This window comes from Macaca mulatta, chromosome 9 (genome assembly GCF_049350105.2).
Source record: "Macaca mulatta isolate MMU2019108-1 chromosome 9, T2T-MMU8v2.0, whole genome shotgun sequence".
Classification (NCBI taxonomy): domain Eukaryota; kingdom Metazoa; phylum Chordata; class Mammalia; order Primates; family Cercopithecidae; genus Macaca; species Macaca mulatta.
In genome coordinates, this window is record NC_133414.1 from 108,098,572 (window position 1) to 108,123,376 (window position 24,805).

At 37.6% G+C, this 24,805-nt stretch overlaps 1 long non-coding RNA gene across 1 annotated transcript; it reads right to left on the reverse strand.

Annotated features, from left to right (window-relative positions):
• Positions 1-681: 681 nt before the first annotated feature.
• LOC144331225 (uncharacterized) lies at positions 682-1,717 on the reverse strand. The gene is made up of 2 exons (XR_013398196.1): positions 1,686-1,717; positions 682-1,148 (listed from the first exon to the last, which is right to left on the reverse strand). It is a non-coding gene; the product is annotated as an uncharacterized LOC144331225 (long non-coding RNA).
• Positions 1,718-24,805: the final 23,088 nt, after the last annotated feature.

Sequence of the window (24,805 nt, forward strand, 5' to 3'; positions counted from 1 at the left end):
TTTGATGATTCAAGGTTCAATAAAACATAACAGTTGAAAGTTTTCATTTATTATAGGTGAGGAAAATGAAATTTGGAGTGGTCACATGACTTGCCCTAATTCACAAAGCTGGAGAGGTAGAATAGAGTCCAGGTCGGTTTTCTACAGTCATTCACTCTTCTACCAGTGTACAGTTATATGGAGGAAAAGGGGTGTCATACAAAATAAGTAGGTAAGAAGATGGCTCTAGTTTTGTAACCATAAGCAAGAAACTTAATCCGTCCTTGCCTCAGTTTCTCCATCTATTAAAACAGGGATTTAACAAACCTAACTCACAGTACTGTTGTAAGCATTAAATAAGATATGTCTGGCAATTGTCACAAAGATTGGCATATGTTAAGTACTCCATAAATGTCAATTATTTGAGATCAGACTTTACATTTATTATACACTAAGTCAAGCCCACATATAGTTGTTTGTCTAAAGCACTAGAAAACTAAATAAACTGGTCAAATGTTTGAAGTGATAAATACAACGAAAATTTCCACCTTAACAATATTTTGTCCAGGTACTGTGCCAAGAACCCAGTAGACCTACCTGCAAGAAACCAAACAAAAAGCAAGATTCCACGCTGGCATGATGATCAAATTACGTACTTCAATATGTGTGAATGCATTTATAAGCACAATCTCAATACATAAACAGGGAGCAAAATATTTAATGTATAAACAGATCATTTCTTTTTGCTTTATTTAAAATACTATATCAGAATCACCCGAGGAACTTGATAAAATTTTTTTAAAAAACTATTATAACTACGTATATTAAGCCTGGTTAAAACCACAAGTTTTAGAGGTTTAAGCCTTACTAGCTCAGCTCTTCTAATTTTGAGAGTTTCAGTGAAAATCTAAATTATAACACAGTATGTGGAGTAAACTTGCTTTAAATATTAGCTTCTACATTGTTTCTATAAAAATAGTAATCTTCTGTCTTTTAATATCAACTCATCACATATTAAATATTTCAGTTAAATCAAAATTTCAGTTGAAATCTTCAATCTAAAAAATACACAGTTATGCGCTTAAAAAGTAATTTTAACCACTAGGAAATGTTAATGATTAACTCACATTTGTTTCTGTTTCACTCCATGACAAAACCTACAGGACACCCTGCAGAGAGGAAAACTCACATTAATATATCCAGAATTTTATTTTCAGAAGCTTCTGGTAATGAAAACTTTATTATGAGGTGTCTTCATGTTACCACCGCGCAGTAGCAAAGTTAAAATATTCTAAAGATTAGTCTATTTTCTCATACTGGTTTTTTTTTCTAATGCTTTTGCTAACATGTTGTCTAAATTTAAACCTTAAAACGATCACATGACCCAATATGCGAACTCTGCCTATTAATTCTAAAACTTTTAATAACAGTTTGCTTATGTTTGAGACTTAAAAAAAAAACAAAACAACATACTGCACTATGCCCATCCTAGATATTTTCTAGGATCAAAGTCTATCTGGAGCAGGGCAGGCTGTGGTTGAGGGTGGTTGGGTCAGCAGGGAAGAGCCTTATGATCAGCTCTGAGCGCCTCCACGGTGAGGAGCACCCAGAATTAAGAGAGACCAGGCACCAAAGGGTGGGGTAACTCAAGGTTCCATTTAGAAGACTCCAGCCTCGGCCGCCCGTGACTCCTCGACGAGCCCCACCTCTCTAGATTCCAGTATCCGGCCCGCCCCTTCCTCCCAGGCTACCACGGTATGGCCCGCCGAGCTCCCGGGCCGCGGGAAGTGACGGAAACAAAAACTTGGTACACAAAGAAGGGCTGGGTCAGAAGTGAGGCCCCACCCTGCCAAGAAGGACGAGTTTTCTAGAAAAACTTAGCGGCAAGTTAACGGGAAGCGCGACAACAGAGTTCTTAGGATTGTGGGGGGCACCCTGCCGCCAGAAAATCTCATCCTTTGTCCTTTGAGAGGCCTCCTTGAAGCCGAAGGCTCTAAGTGCCCCTGGGCAACCTTTAACCCGATCTCCATTTCGGGCCCTCACTCATGGCAGCCATGACAGTTGCATCGGAAATATCGAATAGCAGCGGCCAGAGTCTCCCGGAAGTGACGCAACGCGGAGGGATCCGCGTTCGGCCGAGGGAGACCGAAGTGAACTGGTTCCCGGAAGCGGCTGCAGCTGGGCAGCTGGTGGCGGGGCGGAGGAAGGTTGGGGAGAGAGGTTGTGGGTCTTACAACCAACCCCAACGCGTTTTACGTGTCGGGCGGGCATTGTGCTGAACACCTGATTGGCAAGCCATTTAATCCCTGCCTTACTACAATCCCAGCAGTCAGGAATTTATTACTTCCATTTTACATATGGGGAAACTAAGGCTAAAAGAGGGCGAGTAAATTTGTCCGAGATCGTATAGCTGGTACTTGGTGGACGTGGTGTAACTCAGACACCACATTCTCTGTGGTGACTCCCTTTTGTAAAACCAGAGCTGCTGGCCCTTGGCATCCTGGTAAGCTCCTTTAAGTTAGGCACTCTGTGGCCCAGAGAGGGGCCAACCTGTAGCCAGTGTGCTCTTTATGGTGAACACAAGGCCGAACGGTGTGCCTGGGTCCCCTTGGCTGAACCTCAGATTTCACTTGGTCTCTGACACCTCACCTTTGCAGCACTCTCCCTGTGTTTGCAGCGCTGGTTACCTGAGGAAACTGTCAATGATTGCTAGGCTCTGGGGAGCATTTTAACTCTGATTAGGCCCTTTTAAATCCAGGACTAAGACAGTTGGAGGCCTCTATCATCAGATACTCTTGCTGGCCTTAACAGGGGGCCAAGGATCATAATCTTGGACTTTCCACCAGATAAAGTGTTTGTTTGGTTTCTGTTTCTTTAGAATATGACTGAAAACCAATCTATTGTTTAATCTTCTTTCTGCGTTAACCAGTACTCAAAGTGTGAATAGCCACTAAGGCTATGTTTTTGTAAAAACAAATTATGCATAGAAAAAACACAGGAAATACATCAAAATTAACAGTGATAGTGTTTGAATAGTGGGTGATTTTTTTCTCTCTGCTTTCTCGGTTGCATATCTGCTATAATACCTTTTTAAAATAGAAAAATAAGCAAACTGGCTATGGTAAAAACATTTTTAATTGCCTGCCATTGTAATGAAGGCAAAGGCATGTTGTCATATTTTGACAAATGACTGTCCTTGATACAAATCACATAGGGAAATCCTGTTTGACTAGAAAAGCATTGGATTTTTGTGAGTCGGTGTATTCTCAAAATTTTTAATGTTTTGTTTTGGTTCTATAATCCTCACAGGAAAAGTAAAAAAGCAAATTGATGTTTTTCACACACTTTCGTATGAGAATATGCCACAACCAAAAGTCATATCTAAAACAAAGTTTCAGAGGGCATGGAATGTGGGGCCTTTGTGTACTTAAAATGCTGGAGAACAAGTATAAAAAGCTATTTTTATTCTGGCTGCTTTGGGGTACAGTTTTAAGCAATTTATTTCAGACTGCCAAAGAAAGCTTCATTCTTTATGCACATACTCTGCTTCCCACTATTGCTTATTAGTGACTTCTAAAGCAGTGACAAAACAAGAAAAAGAAGATAGAAGGGAAAAATGAGAAGTGATCACGGGAAGAAGAAAATGTGGAGGAACAAAGACACATGGTGATATTGGGGTTGGAGTTACTTTGGAACTCCAGGGTGGCATGTAACAGCCTTCTTATCCAAGTCCTGGCACAGGCCTGGTTACCTACTAAAAGGTAAGTTAGCATCTATGATGTTCCCGCTCACATACTCAGCACCCACAGTGATAACTCTTACTAAAAATTCATCTTGATGCTCATTCAAATTAGACATATATTTTAACAAAAATGGAGTGGTTGAACAAAAAGAAATGTAAAGTAAAATCTCATCACTTTTCCTGTTTTTTTCTCTTACCATGTCATTCATTCATCCTGTGGTTAGTAGCATAACTATAAACTGGAAGTTTTACCTGCATTATTATAAAGCAACAACTATGAAACACCAAAGTGAGGTGCTGACAAGATGCATATTTTCCAAAGAAATGTCTTTACGTTAGTCTGACTTTGATGAGAAGTTGTTGTGATGGGATTAAATGTGCAACAATTTTATTAGAGGAAACGCCTGTGAGAGAGAATGGGAGGGAGCCAAGCAAGGCTGGGAGAGGATGCAAGTCTGAAACTAAGTGAAGGAGAAAGGGAGAGAAGGGTGGTGGAAGTTTCCTAGACTGCCAAATAGTCTAAGCAAGATTTAGAAAGGCTATTGGAAATTCTCAAGCAAAAATCACCTGCCAGAGGAGTCCTTCTTTCGGGAACCAGCCTGCATTATTATCTGTGCTGCTCTCAGTCACCGGCTGGAGCAACCCATGGGTGAAAATGTGGCCAGGGAATTCAGAGTGCAGCAAGCATCTGGGGCCCTTGATTGGTTTTGCTCCCTGTATTGGCAGCCACTGTCCAAGAACTGATTTTGCCACTCCTGGACCTTTCACCAGTTTCATGGGTTAAAAGATGTTGAAAGAGATGAGTTTATGAGGTGAAGTTTTGGGGAGAGCCATTGTTATGCTTCCCCACTCACCTTCAAGTCTAGTGAAGGGAGCTTCAATAGCAATACTCAGAGAACTTGATATGCATTCCCTGCGTTTTGAGAGTTACAGTAGTATTGTGAGTCACATCTGGGAAACCCCAGGGGCAGGAGAGATGGGCCAGTGAGAATTTTGGCATAGGAGTGAAGGAGAGTTGCTATGTTGGGATCGATAGTCACTGCCATAGTTTGTCAAGGCAAATGATGCCTGAGTGTTTCTTGTGCAGCAGATGTGGGCCACATGAAAAAAAGAGGAAGTTTGCCTGAGACTTTTTTGACTCTTGTGTATGGAGAGAATCTGTATGGTATGGATTATTAGAGAAACCATAGCTGCAGATGGAGCAATAGCTGGAGGAATAGAATGCATTGCCTATCTAGAGTGACCAACTTGTCCAGTGTGCCTTGGACTTTCCCTGCTTTAGTACCAAAAGTCCCAAGTCTCAGGAATCCATGTTTGATCATGCTACATGTCATAGGAGTTGCGGCATCCAACAAACCTAAAAATCATCTGTGAGAGTGGGTCAAGTTTAAGTTTCAAGCAGGTCTAGAGTGTAAACCCAGTTTATGACCATGCCAGTGTTTAAAGTAGATTTTATCAGAGGATAATTGGAAAATGATGCTAAAGGAAAAACTTCTTCACACTGTTTTTTTGGATCAGTCTTTTGACACAGCCAAAATACCATAGACTGAATGGCTTACACGCAGAGATTTATTTTCTCATCGTTCTGGAAGTTCAAAGTCCAAAATCAAGGTTTTGACCAATTTGCTTTCTGGTGAGGGGCATTCTTCCTGGGTTGCAGCTGGCTGCCTTCTCACAATATCCTCATATGGCCTTTCCCCGGTACATACTCAAGATGAGGAGGCATGGGAGAGAAACAGAGAGAACTTTCTGGTGTATCTTCTTATAAGACACTAATTCTGTCAGATCAGGGATCCACCCTTATGACCTCATTTCATCTTAATTACTTCCTTAGAGGCCCCATCTCCAAATATAGCCACAGTGGGGGTTAGGGCTTTAACATATGAATTTGAAGGGCACACAAACATTCAATCCATCACAGAGTGTGACTCTGCAACACAGAGATACCTTTTTGGGGGAAGGGGGGTCGTGAGAACATTAGGTCTGTGTTTATGTCTCACACTCTTAAGGAGGAGTTGTGCTATGGTGACTTTGCAGCCCTGTATCTTTATGAACAAATGTAAATATGATCTCTAGAGATCGTTTGTGACACTTTTAGAGCTTTTTAGACATTAATCTTGTCAAGGAAAGTTGGATACCCAGAGGACCCTGTTATTTTTGCATTCTGCAAAGCAGAAGATATCACACACTAATATTCACACTACTGAACTCATGAGGAAACCCACAACGGACTCTGTGTACATAGTGATCAGGACTTGGTCTAAGCCCTGGGGCTTGTATTTAGCTACAGGGACTTAGTAAACAGTGGAACTGTTCTGATAAGAGATATGGTTCTGCTTCTATTTATGAAATTTGATTTTTTTTAAAGTTAACACAGGATTGGTTAATCAGGGAGTATATCCTCTTACATCTTTCTTACAAATATGAACTCAAGTAGTTGTAGGACTCCAGCTTAAAAGGCCAGTATGTTAAGAATGAATTGCTGTTAAACAAAACAAAACAAAACAAAACAAAAGACAGACATAGATTTGAGCCTCCTTTAGCATCCACTTGATCCTTCCAGAAGGCATAGCTGTTTTTTTAATTCCTTAAGGGGTATAATAGTTGGAAGTATGTTCAGCTATGATGAAGTAATATAAATTTCCAAAATAAATTTATTTAAACATGACATAAACTAATTTTTTTCTTTTAAGAAGTCTAGATGAAATCAATTTAGAGTTAGTACAGTTATTCATGGTGTGAGGATTCCAGGCTCCTATCTTGTTGCTCCACTATCTGTGGTGTCCATTTTCCAAGGTCATTTCATGATCTAAGATGGCTGGTAGAGCTGTAGCCATTCCAGTGAACAGGAAAGACTAGGGGATTCAAAGAAAAGCACAGTTGTTTCATTTAAGGATGGTTCCCAAATGTTACACACAAGCTTCTGCAAGACATGTGGAAAGGGTAGTATTTTATTTTGTGGTAAGCCAGTGCCCAGCTGAAAAATTAGTTTTTATTACTCTATAACAAGGGTCAGCAAATGATGGCGAATTGGTCAGTTGCCTGTATTTGTAAATAAAATATTGGAACACAGTCATGCCCATTTTACCTGTCGTCCATGTCTACATGTTCTTTTAAACTATTTTATTGACATAATTCACATTATACAATTCACCCACTTAAAGTGTAAAATTCAGTGGCTATTAGCGTTCACAGAATTATGCATCTATCACCACAATCAATTCTAAAACATTTCCATTGTCCTGAGAAATGCCACAACCTTTAGGTATCTCTCCAGTCCCCCATATCCACCACCCCAATCTTTCTGTCTCTATAGATTTGTCTACTTTGGACTTTTCATGTAAGTGGAATCATACAATAATATGGGTCTTTTGTGACTGGCTTCTTTCACTTAGCATAATGTTCTCAAGATTCATCCATATTGTAGCATGTATCAGTACTCCATTTCTTTCTGTGGCCAAATATTCCATTATATGGATATACCACAGGGTGTTTATTCATTCATCAGTTGATGGGCATTTGGGTTGTCTCTTTCTTTTAGCTATTGTGAATAATGCTTCTATAAACATTCATGTACACATTTTTTTGTGGACCTATGTTTTCATTTCTCTTGGGTATATTCCGAGGAGTAAAATTACTGGGTCTTATGGTAAATGTACGTTTAACCTCTTTTTTTTTTTTTTTTTTTTTTTTGAGACAGAGTCTCAAATGTCTGTCCATTGATGCAAAAGAACTCATGGTATTAATTTAAATGCCACATACTGGTTCTTTAGAAATCATTTCCCTCCTCCTTTAGAAATCACTTCTTCCTTCACCTAGGACAAATCACAGATAACTGCACAGGCTCTGTAAATGGTTCTAAGAAGTCTTCAGTGATGACCCTAAGAGCGTATTTGGCTCCCCTCTGGTAGATTAAATGCTACCTGTCCTGAAGAAGGCCCCCTGAGTATTAGTCTTTTTCTCCTACCGTGAGTGACATACTGTAAAAGCATTAGGCATCCAGATGTTCTACTTCTCATTGCTTTTCTAAATGTTTTATTGAGATATACCTTCTACTATAAGATGACTCATTGTTAGGCATTATTTATCAAGCAGCTATGCCAGTTATCAACTGATTGCCTCTCAGCCCCAAATTTGCCTTTTGCCTCATCAGTAAAAATGGACCTGGGTTCTTGAAATATTTCTCCTTAGCCAGTGGGCATGATGTTAATCTTCTTAAGAACTGGGAGCTGGAGAGACATTGTAGGAGGAGGAATTTTTCCTTCCTGGTCCTAGTGGCTTTTATTCTCTATTACTTGACCTCTATTCTCTATTGCTTTTATTTTCTATAGCTTGGCCTGTGTAGTTTTCTCCGGTATGAGGTACCTAAAGGAGGCAGATTTCTCTAGTGGCTACTGTGTCAATTTCTAGACTTGGGTGACAGAGGCATAGCCAGGAGAATGGCATGAATTTGTGCCTTCCCGGGTCACTGCCCTCTTTGCCCACTCCTCAGACCCACAATGTGTACATGCCCAGAGCCCTGTAAGCTGGCTGTGAGGAGCCCTGCAAGCAACCCTAACCCTGGCTCTAGTGAGCCAGCCACCCAAGCTTTGCCTATGCAGCTGCTCAGAGCTGCCCTTGTCCAAGCCACACACAGAAGCACTAGTTTCCTGTAGCTCCCAGTTCCAGCAGCATCCACAGTGGTGCTCTGTCTTGTTCTGTGCACTTGACTTCCTGCCTAACACCCACCTACCAGTTTGAGCTTGCCTGTACCCTCTGGCTTACCCAACAACTAGGCATAAATACATCTTTGCAACTTTGCATCTTCCAATTCATGAACATTGTATATTTCTCCATTTATTTCATTGTTCTTTGGTGTCTTTTACTGAAGTATTATAGTTTTCTCTACAAATATTTTACTTATTGTTTAAACATCTATTCCTAGTATTTCACATTTTAATGCTATAATAAATGGCATCATCTTTAAGTTTTTAATTTTTGACTGCTTGGAATGCAACAAATGTGTATATGTTGATTTTGTATATCCAGCAACTTTGCTAAACTTTCATGTTAATTTTAATCATCTATCTGTAGGTTCTGTTTAATTTTCTATATCCCAAATTGTATCATATGTGAATTCTTCTTTTCTAATCTTTATGGTTTCATTTATTTTTCTTGTTTTATGTACCAGTGAAGACACAAAATATAATGTTGAAAAGAAATGGTGTTAATGTCTGCCGGGCATAGTGGCTCATGCCTATAATCCCAGCACTTTGGGAGGCCAAGGCGGGCAGATCCCGAGGTCAGGAGTTCGAGACCAGCCTGGCCAATATAGTGAAACCCAGTCACTATAAAAATACAAAAAAAAAATTTAGCGGGGTGTGGTGGCACGTGCCTGTAGTCCCAGCTACTCGGAAGCCTGAGGCAGGAGAATCTCTTGAACCCTTCTCTTTTCTTTTTCTTTCTTTTCTTTCTTTTTCCAGATAGGGTCTTACTTTGTCACCCAGGCTGGAGTGCAATGGTGCAATTGCTGCAGCCTCAAACTCTCAAACTCAGATGATTCTCCCATCTCAGCTTCCTGAGTAACTAGACATCCAGCTCATTTTTTTTTATTTTTTGTAGAGATGGGGTTTTGCCATGTTGCCCAGGCTGGCCTCAAACTTCTAGGCTCAAGAAATCTGCCCACCTCAGCTTCCCAAAGTGCTGAGGTTACAGGCTTGAGCCATCGCACCCAGACAAAAGTTTGGAATTTTTCAATCTGGGCCTGGAAAAGACAGATTAGTCTTTCTCAACTGATAGAGATATGAGGGTAGATGAGATGCCATGAAAGACTTAGAAACAATAACATTCTTTACTACCAGGACAACATTTTTTTTTGCAGTGAGATAAAGCTGATATGTAAAGAGAAGCTGAGATAAGAGATTGATGGGAAGAGATCTGAAAATTTTTATATCACTGTTTCTGGGATCTCCTGAGACCCAGTATTATGGTGTACCCTTTCAGTAGTTGTGTATTCAACCCTTCATTTCATTATGAAGAATATCATACCTTGATATTTTTTCAATAAATTTGTATTTTCAGCCTAGTTTGTTTGCAACCATAAGGAAGTCTCATTGCATACATGATTGTTGCAAAAATGTACAAAAAATTATCAAGCAAAAAGCAAGGATTTTCTCCTCTCCTTCTACCTTACTGTTCTCATTATGGTATGAACTACTCACAACAGTTTTCTTAATATCTTTCCATGTTCATTCTATGCCTATTACACATGTGAAATTATATCTTTATAAACTACTTTCATCACTATTTCACTCAGTGTTATATTGCAGAATTCTGTGTCAGGATACAGAAAATACACTTTTGTCTTTTTAGTAGACGTGTTGTATGGTTATGCCCCTATATGTCTAACTAATTTCCTATTGATAGATATTCAAAAGATGTTCCCAATTTAATTGGTGTTACAAAACAAAGATATATAATTATTTGCTTCATTTGTTAATTCAACAGAAATATATTGCCCATATTACATGCCAGACAATTTTCTTGGCAAGTAATTTTTCAAGCTTCTACTGGTAGAGGGGGGAAGAAATAAACAAGAAAACAAATATGTGTGAACTAAATAATTGCATCTAGTGATAAGTTCTGTGAAGACAAATAAAACAGGGAGATTTCATACAAAGGGAAAGATGTGGGTGTAGAACTTCTTCAGAAGGGGGATCTGGGGAGGTATGCAGTGGCTCATACCAATGGAGTCCCAGTGCTTGAAGAGCCAAGGTGAGAGGATCACTTGAGTACAGGAGTTTGAGAACAACCTGGACAACATAGCAAGACTCTGTCTCTACAAAAAGTTAAAAAAGTTAGCTGGGCATGGTGGCATGCTCCTCTAGTCCCAGATATACAGGAGTTCAGGAGGCTGAGGTGGGAGAATTGTTTGAGGCCCAGCCCAGGAGATGGAGACTATAGTGAACCGTGATCGTGCCACCCCAGCCTGAGCTACAGAAGGAAACCCTGTCACTTAAGAAAAAAAAAAAAAAAAAAAAAGGAGGATCTGGGTCATTTCTGCTGCAAGGTGGGTGATATTTGGCCTATATCCTGAATGATACAAAGGAATGGGCCCTGTGTGATCAAGGCAGACGAACATGGAAAGCAAAGATCCTAAGGCGGTAACAACTTGGCAGTTTGGAGGAAAAGAGAGGTGGCCAGTGTATCAGTTAGACTTCTCCTTGCAATCAGTGGAAACCAATATAACAGTTTAAGCAGGAAGAGAATTTATTGAAAGATACTTAGCAGCTCACAGAATCTCTGGGATGCCAAAGAACCATCTTGGAGACTGGCCTGCCAAGACAAATTCCCAGAATCACACTGCGGAACTGGTCTAGTGGGAACATCACTACTGTGCTTGCTGGTTATGGATGCTATTGCTTGCACCAATAATGATACTGCTACTTCTGACTCTTAAATTTCAGTGTGTCTGCCACCTTACCCTCCACCCTTATTTACAACACTAGTTTCCAATTTAAAGTCTGGAGAAGTGACTCACTCATGTAGATCCTATATGTGTTTGCACATTTGTACTGGTATTTTTAGACTAAATTCCTAAAGGAACTGTTGAGTTTAAGGAGAAGCACATTTACATTTTTTTCCAGACAGGGTCTCACTCTGTTGCCCAGGCTAGAGTGCAGTGGTGCAATCATGGCTCACTATAGCTTCTACCTCCCAGGCTCAAGTGATCCTCCCACCTCAGGCTCCCAAGTAGTTGGAACTGCAGGCATGCACCACCATGCCCAAATAATTTTTAATTTTTTGTTAAGGCGGCGTCTCCCTGTGTTGCCCAGGCTAGTCTTGAACTCCTGAGTTCAAGCAATCCTCCTTAGTCTGCAAAAGTGTTGGGGTTACCCAACACTTGGTATTACTTATTAACTCTAGATTTATGTTGTAGGGTAGGATTGCAGAGCTGCATATATTTGGATTTCATCTTGGCTCCATGGCAGTAATTGTGCATCATTGGGCAAATTAGTCTACTTCTCTGTGCTTCATTTACCTTGTGTATATAATATGAAAATGACTACCATGTTTCTGAGACTGCCACTTGTCCCCCAGTATCTTCTTTCCCCTTCGATGCACACAGAGCCCCAAATTTTATCTAGATCCATACCTATGCAGAATCAGTACTAATTTACTCTTTTCCCTTAGTCATAGCCATCACTAAAGCCTGTTGAGCCAGTGTCAGCAATTTGTAAGAAAAGCCCAGAGCACTTTTAAAAAAATGCTGCCTCACAAAGTTTCTTTATGGTACATGGGATGATACTGGATAGAAAAACAGATACTTGTGCCACTGAGTTAAAGTGATTGAACACAAATGTAAATGTGAAGGAATTTTAGAAATACCTTAAATGATTTGTTTTGCTTACATATTTCTTTTTATATATACAAAAATTATATATAGTTGAGTACATGTCTAAATCAAAAAGGTATATTTCAATAAGCACACAATAAACATCCTGATAAGAAAGCATCTCACAATTTAATTGAAAGCATTTAAAAAATTTTTTAGATTCAATTTAAAATGGAAAATGTGGTGCACATACACTGTAGAATACTATACAGCCATAAGAAAGAATGAAATTATGTTCTTTGCAGTAACATGGATATAGTTGGAGACCATTATCCTAAGCAAATTTATGTAGAAACAGAAAACCAAGTACCATGTTTTCACTTATACATGGAAGCTAAACAATGGGTACCTACACTGTTTTACTCAACATTTTGGGAAGTAACTGCCTCTGACTTCAACTCAAGAAAACACTTTTTTTGTTGCTAATGTAGTCGGTTTTTGTAATGGCGTCAGCAAATAAAAGGATGCTTATTTAAAAAAAAAAAAAAGATTAGACATAAAGATGGGAACAATTGACACTGGGAACTACAGAAGTGGGAAGGGAAGGAGACAGAAAAGGTTGAAAAGCTACCTATTGGTTACTATGCTCACTATCTGAGTGACGGCTTCAATCATACCCCAAACCTCAGCATCACACAATACAACCATGAAACAAACCTCCAGGAGGGTCACTTGAGGCCAGGAGTTCAAGGCCAGCCTGGGCAACATAGAGAGACCCGCATCTCTTAAAAAAAAAAAAAAAAAGTAAGAAATTGGCAGGGCATGGTAACACGTGACTGTTGTCCCAGCTACCCAGGAGGTTAAGGCAGAGGATGGCTTGATCCTAGGAGTTCAAGGCTGCAGCGAGCTGTGATCGCGCCGCTGTACTTCAGCCTGGGTGACAGAGTGAGAATCTATCTTTATTTTTATTTTTTAAAGCTGATATTATATAGGAACAATGTTCTCTGAAAAACATGAAATAAAATTAAAAATCAATACAAACAGTTAAAAATTAGTTGTGAAAACAAAACCTTACTTCCAAACAACTCAAGGTCCAACTAAGAAATCAGAAGATAGTGAAATCACTCCAGATAAACAACTGGTGCAGTGCAGCTAAAATGGAACTTAGAGGGAACTTGATAGGCTTTACATTTTAGAATACAATAAATGAAAAAACCATAAATAAACCAAGTACTTAATTCATGAAGTTAAAAATAAGATAGAATGAACTCAGATAATATAGAAGAAAATAAACAGAGGAGAATTTAATTATTTAGAAAACAAAATAACAGAAAAAGAGATAATACCTCCAAAAGATTTTTTTTATTTTGAAAGAATAATAAACAGACCAATATAAAGATAGAGACAAAAAGAAGGAAAACATAAAGAATCAAAACAAGAAAAACAGCTATTGTAGAGACTTAAAAAGCCTTAGAAGGATAATTTGAATAGCCATATTCAATAAATTTGTAAAACCTAGATGAAATAGATTATTTTCTACGAAAATATAAGTCACCAATAAAGCTTAGAAAATCTGAGCAAATAAATAATCATTCAAAATAATATTAAAATGTCTACCTTCTACAATAAAGATGTTATCTGTATATAGATTTATAGGCAGTCTTAACAAATGTTCAAGAAACAACTAAACCCTATCTTACACAAACTGCTACAAGATTATTTTAAAAAGAAACATGGCCAGGCATGGTGGCTCACACTTGTAATCCCAGCACTTTGGTAGGCCAAGGCGGGTGGATCACTTGAGACCAGGAGTTTGAGACCAGCCTGGCCAACATGGTGAAACCCCATCTCTACTAAAAATACAAAAATTAGCCGGGCATGGTGGTGGGTGCCTGTAATCCCAGCTACTCAGGAGGCTGAGGCAAAAGAATCACTTGAACCTGGGAGGTGGAGGTTCCAGGGAACCAAGATCGTGCCACTGCGCTCCTACTCCAACCTGGGCGACAGAGCGAGACTCTGTCTCAAAAAAAAAAAAAAAAAGAGGAAGCATGACCTATTAATTTTTTTGAGACCATACAAGAGCAAGGAAAGAAAATTATAGCCACATTTCTCTTATGCACATGGATGTAAACACATTAAATATATCAACACGTTGAATCAAACGTATTAAAAAATAGACCGTGACAACTTTACATCAGAAATATAACAGTGGTTCAACAACTAAAATTATATCATTGTAACTCACAATATTAAGGAATCAAATTTTAAAATGTGGCCATTTTAATGGTCAGTGGATGAGGAAAATCTGTTTGATGATATTTAAAATCTATTCAAGATTCTTAAAAAACAACAACAACAAACAAAAACTTCTTAGCAAAAGAGGAAAAGAAAGACACCTCTTAATGTCATGATTGACATCAGTGCAAAACCCGTAAACACTTTCACTTAACACCATTACCACTTAATGGTTACATTTAGAAGCATTTTTATAAAAGTTAGGACGTTATATAGATGCATAGATATTTTCTGTTACCGTTACTACTCAAGATTACATTGGAGACCTTAGACATGCTCAGATTGGCTTCTTATTTTGTTTTATTTTTTGGCTGGAGTGCAGTGGTGTGATCTCGGCTCACTGCAACCTCCGCCTCCTGAGTTAAAGCAATTTTCCTGCCTCAGCCTCCATGCGCGGCCGAGTTTTTGTGTTTTAGTAGAGATGGGGTTTCACCCTGTTCCCTGGGGTGGTCCCAAACTCCTGAACTCAGGCAATCCACCCACCTCAGCCTCTCAAAGTGCTAGGATTACAGGCGTGAGCCACCTCACCCAGCCCAGATTGGCTTTTTTAAATCAAGCAATATGTACTTAAGTTTGTTCCAGGTCTTGCGGCTTGATAGTTCATTTCCTTTAATGGCTAAATACTAAATAATATTTCACTGCATGGATAGATATACTACAATTTGTTTATCCATTCACCTTTTGGAAGGACATCTTGGTTGCTTTCAGTTTTTGGCAATTATGAACAAAGCTGTAATAAACATTCCTAGCAGATTTTGTGTGAAAGTAAATTTTCAACTCATTGGGGCAAATACCTACAAGTGCAATTCCTGAGCTCTATGGTAAGACTATATTTAACTTTGTAAGAAACTGCCAAACAGTATTTTAAAGTGGCTATACCACTGTGCATTTCCACCAGTGATAAATGAGAGTTTGCATTGCTCCACATTCTCCCCAGTATTTGGTACTGTCAGTTTTTGGATTTGAGGCATTCTAATAGGCGTGAGGTGGTATCTTGTTGTTTTAATTTTTATTTCCCTAATGACATAAGGTGTTATTATGTCATTAGGCATATGGTGTATGGTATATGTTGTCTCATATGTTTATTTGCCATCTGTGTATTTCCTCTGGTGAGGTGTTTTTCAGATCTTTAGCTTATTTTTAAAATTGAGTTCTTAGTTTTCTTATTGTTGAGTGTTAAGACTTCTTTATATATTTGAATACAAGTTCTTTGTCAGATATGTATTCTGCAAATATTTTCTCCCAGTCTGTGGCTTGTCTTTTAATGTTCTTAACAGTGTATTTCACAGAGCAAAAGTTTTAACTTTAAGTGAAGTCCAGATTATCAATTTTTTCTTTCATGAATTGTGCTTTTGGTGTAGTATCTAAAAAGTTATCACCAAACACAAGGTCACCTAGATTTTCTCTTGTGTTATCTTCTAAAAGTTTTAGTTTTGCATTTTACATTTAGGTATAAGATCTGTTTTGAATTATGAGTTGTGAAATGTGTGAAGTCAGTATACATATCGTTTTAACATGTGGATGGCCAGTTGTTCCAGGAACAATTGTTGAGAAGACTAGCCTTTCTCCATTGAATCTCCTTTGCTCCTTTGTCAAAGGTCAGATGAGAATATTTGTGTGGATCTGTTTCTGGGCTCCCTATTCTATTCCATTGATCAGTTTGTCTGTTCTTTTACCAATACTACACTGTCTTGATTACTATACATTTATGCTAAGCCTTGAAGTCAGGTAATATTAATTCTCCCAGTTTATTCTGCCTCCTCGGTATTGTATTGGCTACTTTGGGTCTCTTGACTGTCTATATAAATTTGAATTTGTTGATATCCACAAAATAGCTTGCTGGGTTTTTTATTTAAATTACATTGAATCTATAAAGTTGGGAAAACCAAACATCTTAACAATATTGAGTATTTTTATCCATGAACATAGTCTCTACATTCTTTTAAATATTCTTTGGTTTCTTTCATTGGAGTTTGCAGTTTTCCTCATATAGATTTTGTACATATTTTGTTAGATTTATTCCGAAGTACTTCATTTCTTCATGCTAATAGTATTGTATTATTTTTTCTTTTATTCCTGTTTTAGGTTCGGGGTACATGTGTGGGTTTGTTATATAGGTAAACTGTGTGTCACGGGATTTGGTGTACATATTATTTCGTCATCCAGGTAATAAGCATAGTCCCCAATAGGTAGTTTTTTATTCTTTCCCTCTTCCTACCCTCCATGCTCAAGTAGGCCCCAGTGTCTGTTTTTCCCCTCTCTGTGTCCATAAATGTGAGCACGCAGTATTTGGTTTTCTGTTCCTGGATTAGTTTGCTTGAGATAATGGCCTCCAGCTCCATTCATCTTGCTGAAAAAGGCATGAGGTTGTTCTTTTTAATGACTGCATAGTATTCCATGGTTATACGTACCACATTTTCTTTATCCAAACTACTGTTGATGGGCATTTAGGCTGATTCCATGTATTTACTATTGTGAATAGTGCTGCATCAAACATAGACATGAATATGTCTTTATAACATAATGATTTATATGCCTTTGGGCAATACCTAATAATGGGATCTATGAGTCAAATGGTAATTAGGTTTTTTGAGGAATCACCACACTGCTTTCCACAAGGGCTGAACTATTTTACATTCCCACCAGCAGTGTATAAGTGTTCCCTTTTTACCACAATCTCACCAGCATCTGTTATTTTTTGACTTTTTAATAATGGCAATTCTGACTGGTGTGAGATGGTATCTCATTGTAGTTTTGATTTGCATTTCTCTAATGATTAGTGATGTTGAGTATTTTTTCATATGCTTGTTAGCCATGTGTATGTCTGCTATTGAAAAGTGTCTGTTCATGTCCTTTGTCCACCTTTTTTTTTTTTTTTTTTTTTTTGAGACGGAGTCTCGTTCTGTCCCCGGGCTGGAGTGCAGTGGCCGGATCTCAGCTCACTGCAAGCTCCGCCTCCCGGGTTTACGCCATTCTCCTGCCTCAGCCTCCCGAGTAGCTGGGACTACAGGCGCCAGCCACCTCGCCCGGCTAGTTTTTTGTATTTTTTAGTAGAGACGGGGTTTCACCGTGTTCGCCAGGATGGTCTCGATCTCCTGACCTCGTGATCCACCTGTCTCGGCCTCCCAAAGTGCTGGGATTACAGGCGTGAGCCACCACACCCGGCCATCCTTTGTCCACTTTTTAATGGAGTTGATTTTTCTTTTACGTTTAAGTTCCTTATAGATTCTGGATATTAGACCTTTGTCAGATGCATAGTGTGCAAATATTTTCTCTCATTCTGTAAGTTGTCTGTTTACTCTGTTGATAGTTTCTTTGGCTGTGCAGAAGCTCTTTAGTTTAATTAGGTCCCATTTATTAATTTGTGTTTTTGTTGTCATTGCTTTTGGCATCTTCGTCATGAAATCTTTGCCAAGGCCTACCTCCAGAATAGTATTTCCTAGGTTATCTTCTGAGGTTTTTGTAATTTTAGGTTTTGCATTTAGTCTTTAATCCGTCTTGAGTTGATTTTTGTGTATGGTGTAAGGAAGAGGTCCAGTTTCAATCTTCTGTAAATAGCTAGCCAGTTATCCCAGCACCATTTATTGAATAGAGAGTCCTTTCCCCATTGCCTGTTTTTGTCAACTTTGTCAAAAATCAGATAGTTGTGGGTGTGCAGCATTATTTCTGGTTCTTTATTCTGTTCCATTGGCTTATGTGTCTGTTTTTGTACCAGTACCTTGCTGTTTTGGTTACTGTAGCCTTGTAGGATTGTTTTGAAGTTGGGTAGCATGATGCCTCCAGCTTTGTTTTTTGGCTTTCTGGGGGTTTTTTTGCCTAGGATTGCTTTGGCTATTTGGGCTCCTTTTTGGTTCCATATGGATTTTAAAATAGTTTGTGCTAATTCTGTGAAGAATGTTTGACAAAGATAGCATTGAATCTGTAAATTGCTTTGGGCCATATGGCCATTTTAACAATATATTGATTCTTCTTATCCATGAGCATGGAATGTTTTTCCATTTGTTTGTGTCATTGATTTATTTGAGCAACATTTTGAAATTCTCCTTGTAGAGATCTTTCACCTCTCAGTTAGCTGTATTCCTAGGTATTTTATTCTATTTTGTTGCTATTGTGAATGGGATTGCATTACTGATTTGGTTCTTGGCTTGAATATTTTTGGTGTATAAGAATGCTATTGATTATTGTGCATTGATTTTGTATCCTGAAACTTTGAAGTTGTTTATTAGCTTATGGAGCTTTTGGGCAGAGACTATGTAAATTTTTAGGTATAGAATCATGTTGTCTGCAAACAGGAATAGTTTGGTTTCCTCTTTTCCTATTTGGATGCCTTTTATTTCTTTATCTTGCCTGATTACTCTGGCCAGGACTTCCAGTACTATGTTGAATAGGAGTGGTGAGAGAGGGCATCCTTGTCTTGTTCTGGTTTGCAAGGGGAATGCTTCCAGCTTTTGCCCATTCATTGTGATGTTGGCTGTGGGTTTGTAATAGATGGCTCTTATTCTTTTGAAGTATGTTCCTTCAATGCCTAGTTTGTTGAGGGTTTTTTTAACACGAAAATGTTAGCAGAAAGGGTCCTGATCCAGACTCCAAGAGAGGGATCTTGGATTTCACGCAAGAAAGAATTCGGGGCAAGTCCATAGAGTAAAGTGAAAGCAAGTTTGTTAAGAAAGTAAAGAAATAAAGAATGGCTACTCCACAGGCAGAGCAGTGCTTGAGCTGCTCAACTAAGGATACTTATTGTTACTTCTTGATTATATGCTAAACAAGGGGTGTATTATTTATGAGTTTTCTGGGAATGGGGTGGGCAATTCTGGGAACTGAGGATTCCTTTCCTTTTTAGACAATCTTGAGTAACTTCCTGATGTTGCCATTGCATTTGTAAACTGTCATTGCACTACTGGGAGTGTCATTTAGCATGCTAATGCATTATAATTAGCATATAATGAGCAGTGAGGACAACCAGAGGTCACTCTAGTCACTATCTTTGTTTTGGTGGGTTTTAGCTAGCTTCTTTACTGCAACCTGTTTTATCAGCAAGGACTTAATGACCTGTATGTTGTGTGGACCTCCTATCTCATCCTGTGACTTAAAATGCCTAACCTCCTGGGAATGCAGCCCAGTAGGTTTCAGCCTTATTTTACCCAGCCCCTATTCAAGATGGAGTCACTCTGGTTTGAATGCCTCTGACAAAGGGATGTTGAATTTTATCAAAAGCCTATTCTGCATCTATTGAGATAATCATGTGGATTTTGTTTTTAGTTCTATTTATTTGATGAATCACATTTATTGATTTGCATGTATTGTACTAACCTTGGATCACAGTAATAAAGCTGGTTTTGATGTACTGCTGGTTTTGGTTTGCTAGTATTTTGTTGAGGATTTTTGTGTCTATGTTCATCAAGGATATTGTCCTGAAGTTTTCTTTTTTTGTTGTATCTCTGCTAGGTTTTAGTATCAGGATGATGGTGGCATCATAGAATGAGTTAGCGAGGAGTTCCTCCTCTTCAATTTTTGGGAATAGTTTCAGTAGGAGTGGTACCAATTCTTCTTTATACATCTGACAGAATCCGGCTATGAATCCACCTGGTCCTAGATATTTTCTTTGGTTGGCAGGTTTTTCCGTACTGATTCAATTTTGGAACTCATTATTGGTCTGTTCAGGGATTCAGTTTCTTCCTGGTTCAGTCTTGAGAGGTTGTATGCATCCAGGAATTTATCAGTTTCTTCTAGGTTTTCTAGTTTGTGTTCATAGAGTTGTTCATAGTTGTCTCTGAAGGTTTTTGTATTTCTGTGGGGTCAGTGGTAACATCCCCTTCATCATTTCCAATTGTGTTTATTTGGATCTTCTCTCTTTTTTCTTTATTAGTCTAGATAGCAGTCTATCTATCTCATCATTTTTTTTCCAAAAAGCCAACTCCTGAATTTGTTGATCTTTTGTATGGTTTTTCGCATTTCAGTTTCCTTCAGTTCAGTTCTGATTTTGGTTGTTTCTCATCTTCTGCTAGCTTTGGGGTTTGTTTGCTCTTTTTTCTCTAGTTCTTCTAATTTTGATGTCAGGTAGTTAATTTGAAATCTGATGTGGGTGTTTAGTGCTTGCTATAAAATTCCCTCTTAACACTGCCTCAGCTGTGTCTCAGAGATTTGTGTATGTTGTATCTTTGTTCTCATTAGTTTTGAAGAATTTCTTTATTTCTGCTTTAACTTCATTATTTGCCCCAAAGTCATTCAGGAGCAGATAGTTTACTTTCTCCTCTTTTTCTTTCTTTCGTTTTTTTTTTTTTTGCAAGAGATTTCAGTTTTTACTTGTTTAAAGAGTGTAGGTGGTAGTTTCAACAAAAGACTTTTGGTAAAAACATCTAGCAATAAGACCATGGCTATCAAAGCAGTTTCTTTCAGAGAAAATGGCCATTCCTTAAGTGCTACATGTTTTTGGAAATTTCTTAGAACAGTCTTAAGGTTGTTTAATTTCTATGTAACTGTGTGGTTTTGAGTGATTTTTTTTCAGTGTTGATTTCTATTTTTATTGTGCTGTGGTCCAAGAGTGCGGTTGATATAAGTTAGTATTGTGTTATTAATTTCACATTTCAGTTGTTCACTGCTGGTATATAGGAAAGCAATTGACTTTTGTAAATTAACATTGTATCCTGTAACATTGCTGTAATCACTTATTAGTTCTAGCATTTTTTGGTCAATTATTTGAGATTTTATACATAGATAAATATGTTATCTGTAAGCAAAGAAAACTTTATTACTTCCTTGTCAATCTGTATATTTTTTCTTTTCTTTCTTTGTCCTGCTGAATTACCTAGGATTTTCAATATAATATTGAACAGAAGTGGAGAGAGGAAGCAATTTTGCTTCATTCCTAATTTTAGTGAAAAGCATCTACTTTACCATTATTAAGTATGATGTCAGCTATGGCATTTGTAGATATTCTTTATCAAGTTGAGAAGTTCCCCTCTATCCTAGTTTGCTGAGAGTTTTTATAATGAATAGGTATTGGATTTTGTCAGATGCTTTTTCTGCATCTATTGATATGACTATGTAATTTTTCTTTTTTAACCTATTGATTTGATGGATATAACATTAATTGATTTTCAAATACTGAATCAGCCTCACATAGTTTGTATAAATCCCACTTGGTCATGGTGTCTTTTCATCAATTATAGAGATTTTTATTGATTATTTCTTCAAATACTGCCTCTCCAGCATTTTTTTTTCCTACTAGAACTCTGATAAGACAGGTGTTGAAATTCCCAGTCTTTCTTCTGTGTATTTTACATCCTTTTCATTATTCTCATCCCTTCGACTTTCAGTGCTGCACTCAGGAAATGTTTCCAGATCTGTCTTTTACTTACTTTTTCATGTGTTTTTAATATTTAGTTTAATCCAGTTCCAGAGTTTTAATTTTCAATTACTATGTTTTTGCTTTTTGGAAATTCTACCTGGTACTTTGTTAACTTCTCTGGCCAGTTTTGATAGACTCTTGGATTTTTACCTGAGGGAAATTTGCAATTTTTAACATAGATTATTAAATAAGATAGATTCAAACAGAAAGCACTAGTGCCACTGGGCTGAGGAGACAAACAAATAGAAATTGAGAGACAAGATATCAGAGCAGAGAAAATCAAGGGAAGTAAATCCAAAACTTGCATGTCATCTTCCCTCAAGACATTTGCCAGTTGCTAAGCTTTACATGCACAAGATGAAAGTTCAAGAAATCTAGGATAAAGAAGCATCTTTGAGGCTAAAGAGCTGAACAGGGATTTCAGCAGCTTTGGGGTGGTAGGGACACAGAGGTTCAAGTTAAAAAGATCGGCAAAGGTGGAAAAACTATATAAATACCACAGACTTTTAGAAGATACCACAGAAAGCCATATCCTAGGAGTAAGGGCAAAAAACAAAACAAAACAAAAAACTGAATCATCTTTTATAAGGCCTAAAACCAGGCCTATATAGAATTAAGATAATCTGTCCCATCTGTCAGAAGAAAACTGACTTAGGAAGGAGAAAACATTAGTTAAACCTTTTACAGTTTTAATACACAAAGTCTGGTATTCAGTAAAAATTATGAGGCATGCTATAAGAAGAACCACATAACGAAAAAACAAATTTAAAACAGATGGAGAAATAGCCTCACAGTGATTCAGATATTGAAGTTAGCAGACAGAGACTTTAAAATAATGATGATCCATGTTTAATTGCTGACCAAAAAGAAAAAAGAAAAAATTGTTTCTAAAAACAATGATTAAGATAGCCAGTAGAACAAAGGGAAAGACAGAATTTCAGCTGATGCTAGGAATCTATTTAAAAGGTCAAATGGAAATTTTAGAATTGAAAATAATCTGTAACTAAAATTAAGAAGTAAGTTGATGTGTTTAATAGATCTGACACATCGAAACAGGATATTTTAACTGGAAGACATATGAGTAGAAATTATCAAGATTAAAGCACAGAGAAAAAAGGATGGAAAATACATAACAAAGATAAGAATATATAGAACATGGTGACATCTTCTGACTTGTGTATAAATCTCAAAATAGGAGGAGAGAGAATAGAACAGTGGCAGTATTTCAGAATATGTTGGCTGAGAATATTTTTCTAGTGGTGAAAGATATCAAACCACAGATTTGAAAAGCTCTCTAAGAACCATAGGTAAGATAAATACAGATTATCATACTTGGGATCAGCATAGTCAAAGACAAGCAAATTATAAAAGCAACCTGAGAAAAATGAGATGTTTCTTTCAAATGGGCAGTTGAGTGAGGAAAGCCAGATAAATGACTTTTCAATAGGATCAATGAAAGTCAGAAAACAATAGAGCAATATATTTAAGTTGTTGAAACAAACTATCCATAAAGCTATAATTCTACAACTGGCAAAAAAATTCTTCACAATTAAAAAAATTGAAAAGCAAATAACCATATTTTCAGGCAAAAACGTTGAAAGAATGTTTTGCCAGCAGATTTTCACTAAGGGAAATATTAAAGGGAGTTGTTCAGAGAGAAAAGAAATGGTCCCAGGTGGAAGTATAGAATACAAAAAGAAATAAAGAGTGCTGGGAAAAGTAAATATGTGGGTATATTAGAGTGAATATTGATTTTATCAAATGACAAAAATAATGCCTTGGGCTTAAAATATTTATAAAATGAAATCTATGACAACAATAGGACAAATTGGGGGGCAGGTAAATGGATTTAAAATTTGTAAAGCTCTTTCATTGTTTGTGAAGAGATAAAATTACTAATTTCATAGGGACTCTAACAAGTCAAGAATATATAATGTAAATGCTAAATTATTGATTAAGGACTGTATAATAAACTAATAAGGGGAAAATAAAATAAAAATACTTGAGTCATCCAAAAGAAGAAAATAATTAGTAAATTAACTGGTAAACTTTAAGATATGTCAGAGAAAAACATCAGAATAAGATACCAAAAGAAAAAAGAAAATATTTAGAAAAGTTTAAGACACTAGGGAATAAAATGATAAGGCATTGCATATTGTATAACATGTTTGTATTGGAGTCCCAGAAAAGGAGGAGCAAGAGAATGGTACAGAAATAATCTTTGAAGACGTAATAGCTGAGATTTTCCCAAAACTGAAAAGTGATCTCCAGGCTTAGAGATTTCCAGTGATTTTTGCCTCCTGGTATTCTCCGCTCCTATATTGTTTTCTCCCACATTGCAGAGGGCTAATCTGTATAACCAATAAAAGAGTGCAGAAAGGATGGAGTGTGCTTTCCAAGGCCAGGCATAAAGGACATTTCACCTTCCATCTTGCTCTCTCAGATCACTTTCTGAGAGAAGCTAACTGCCATGCCATGAAGACATTTAGGTAGCCCAATGGAGAGATCCATGTGGCAGGAATTGAGGCCTATTGTCAAAAAACAGTACTAACTTGGCAGCCAATTGAGTAAGCTATGTTGGAAGCAGATCTTCCAGGCCCAGTCAAACTTTCAGATAACTGCATTCTTAGCTGTCTTCTGTTAACCTTAAGAGAGACCCTGAGTCACAGCCATAATCGTTAAGCCGCTCCCAGGTTTTTCACCCTAAATAAACTGTAGGAGATAGTAACTGTTTATTGTCTTATGCCACTAAATCTGAGCTAATTTGCATGCAGTAACAAATAACAAATACAGATTTTTGAGGCCTGGAGTTGGAGTGCTGCTGTAACCAAAACCTAAAATGTAATGGCTTTGGAACTAGGCAGTATACAAAACACAGAATGGTGAAAACCTTGAAGAGCCTTTAGGTGTTTGTTAGTAGAAACCTGATGGCATTTTAGGAGACTGCAGGTGAGGACTTAAAGTGAAAGGGAGGTAAATTTTACTGAATATTGGAGGAAAGGAAATCTTCCTTATGTAAAAACAAAGTTTAGCAAAACTAGTACCTGCAGTAACGTGGAAAGTAGCAAACATATCTGATGAGCTATGTGATCTAGCTGAAAACAATTTTCAGGCAAAGTATTGCATG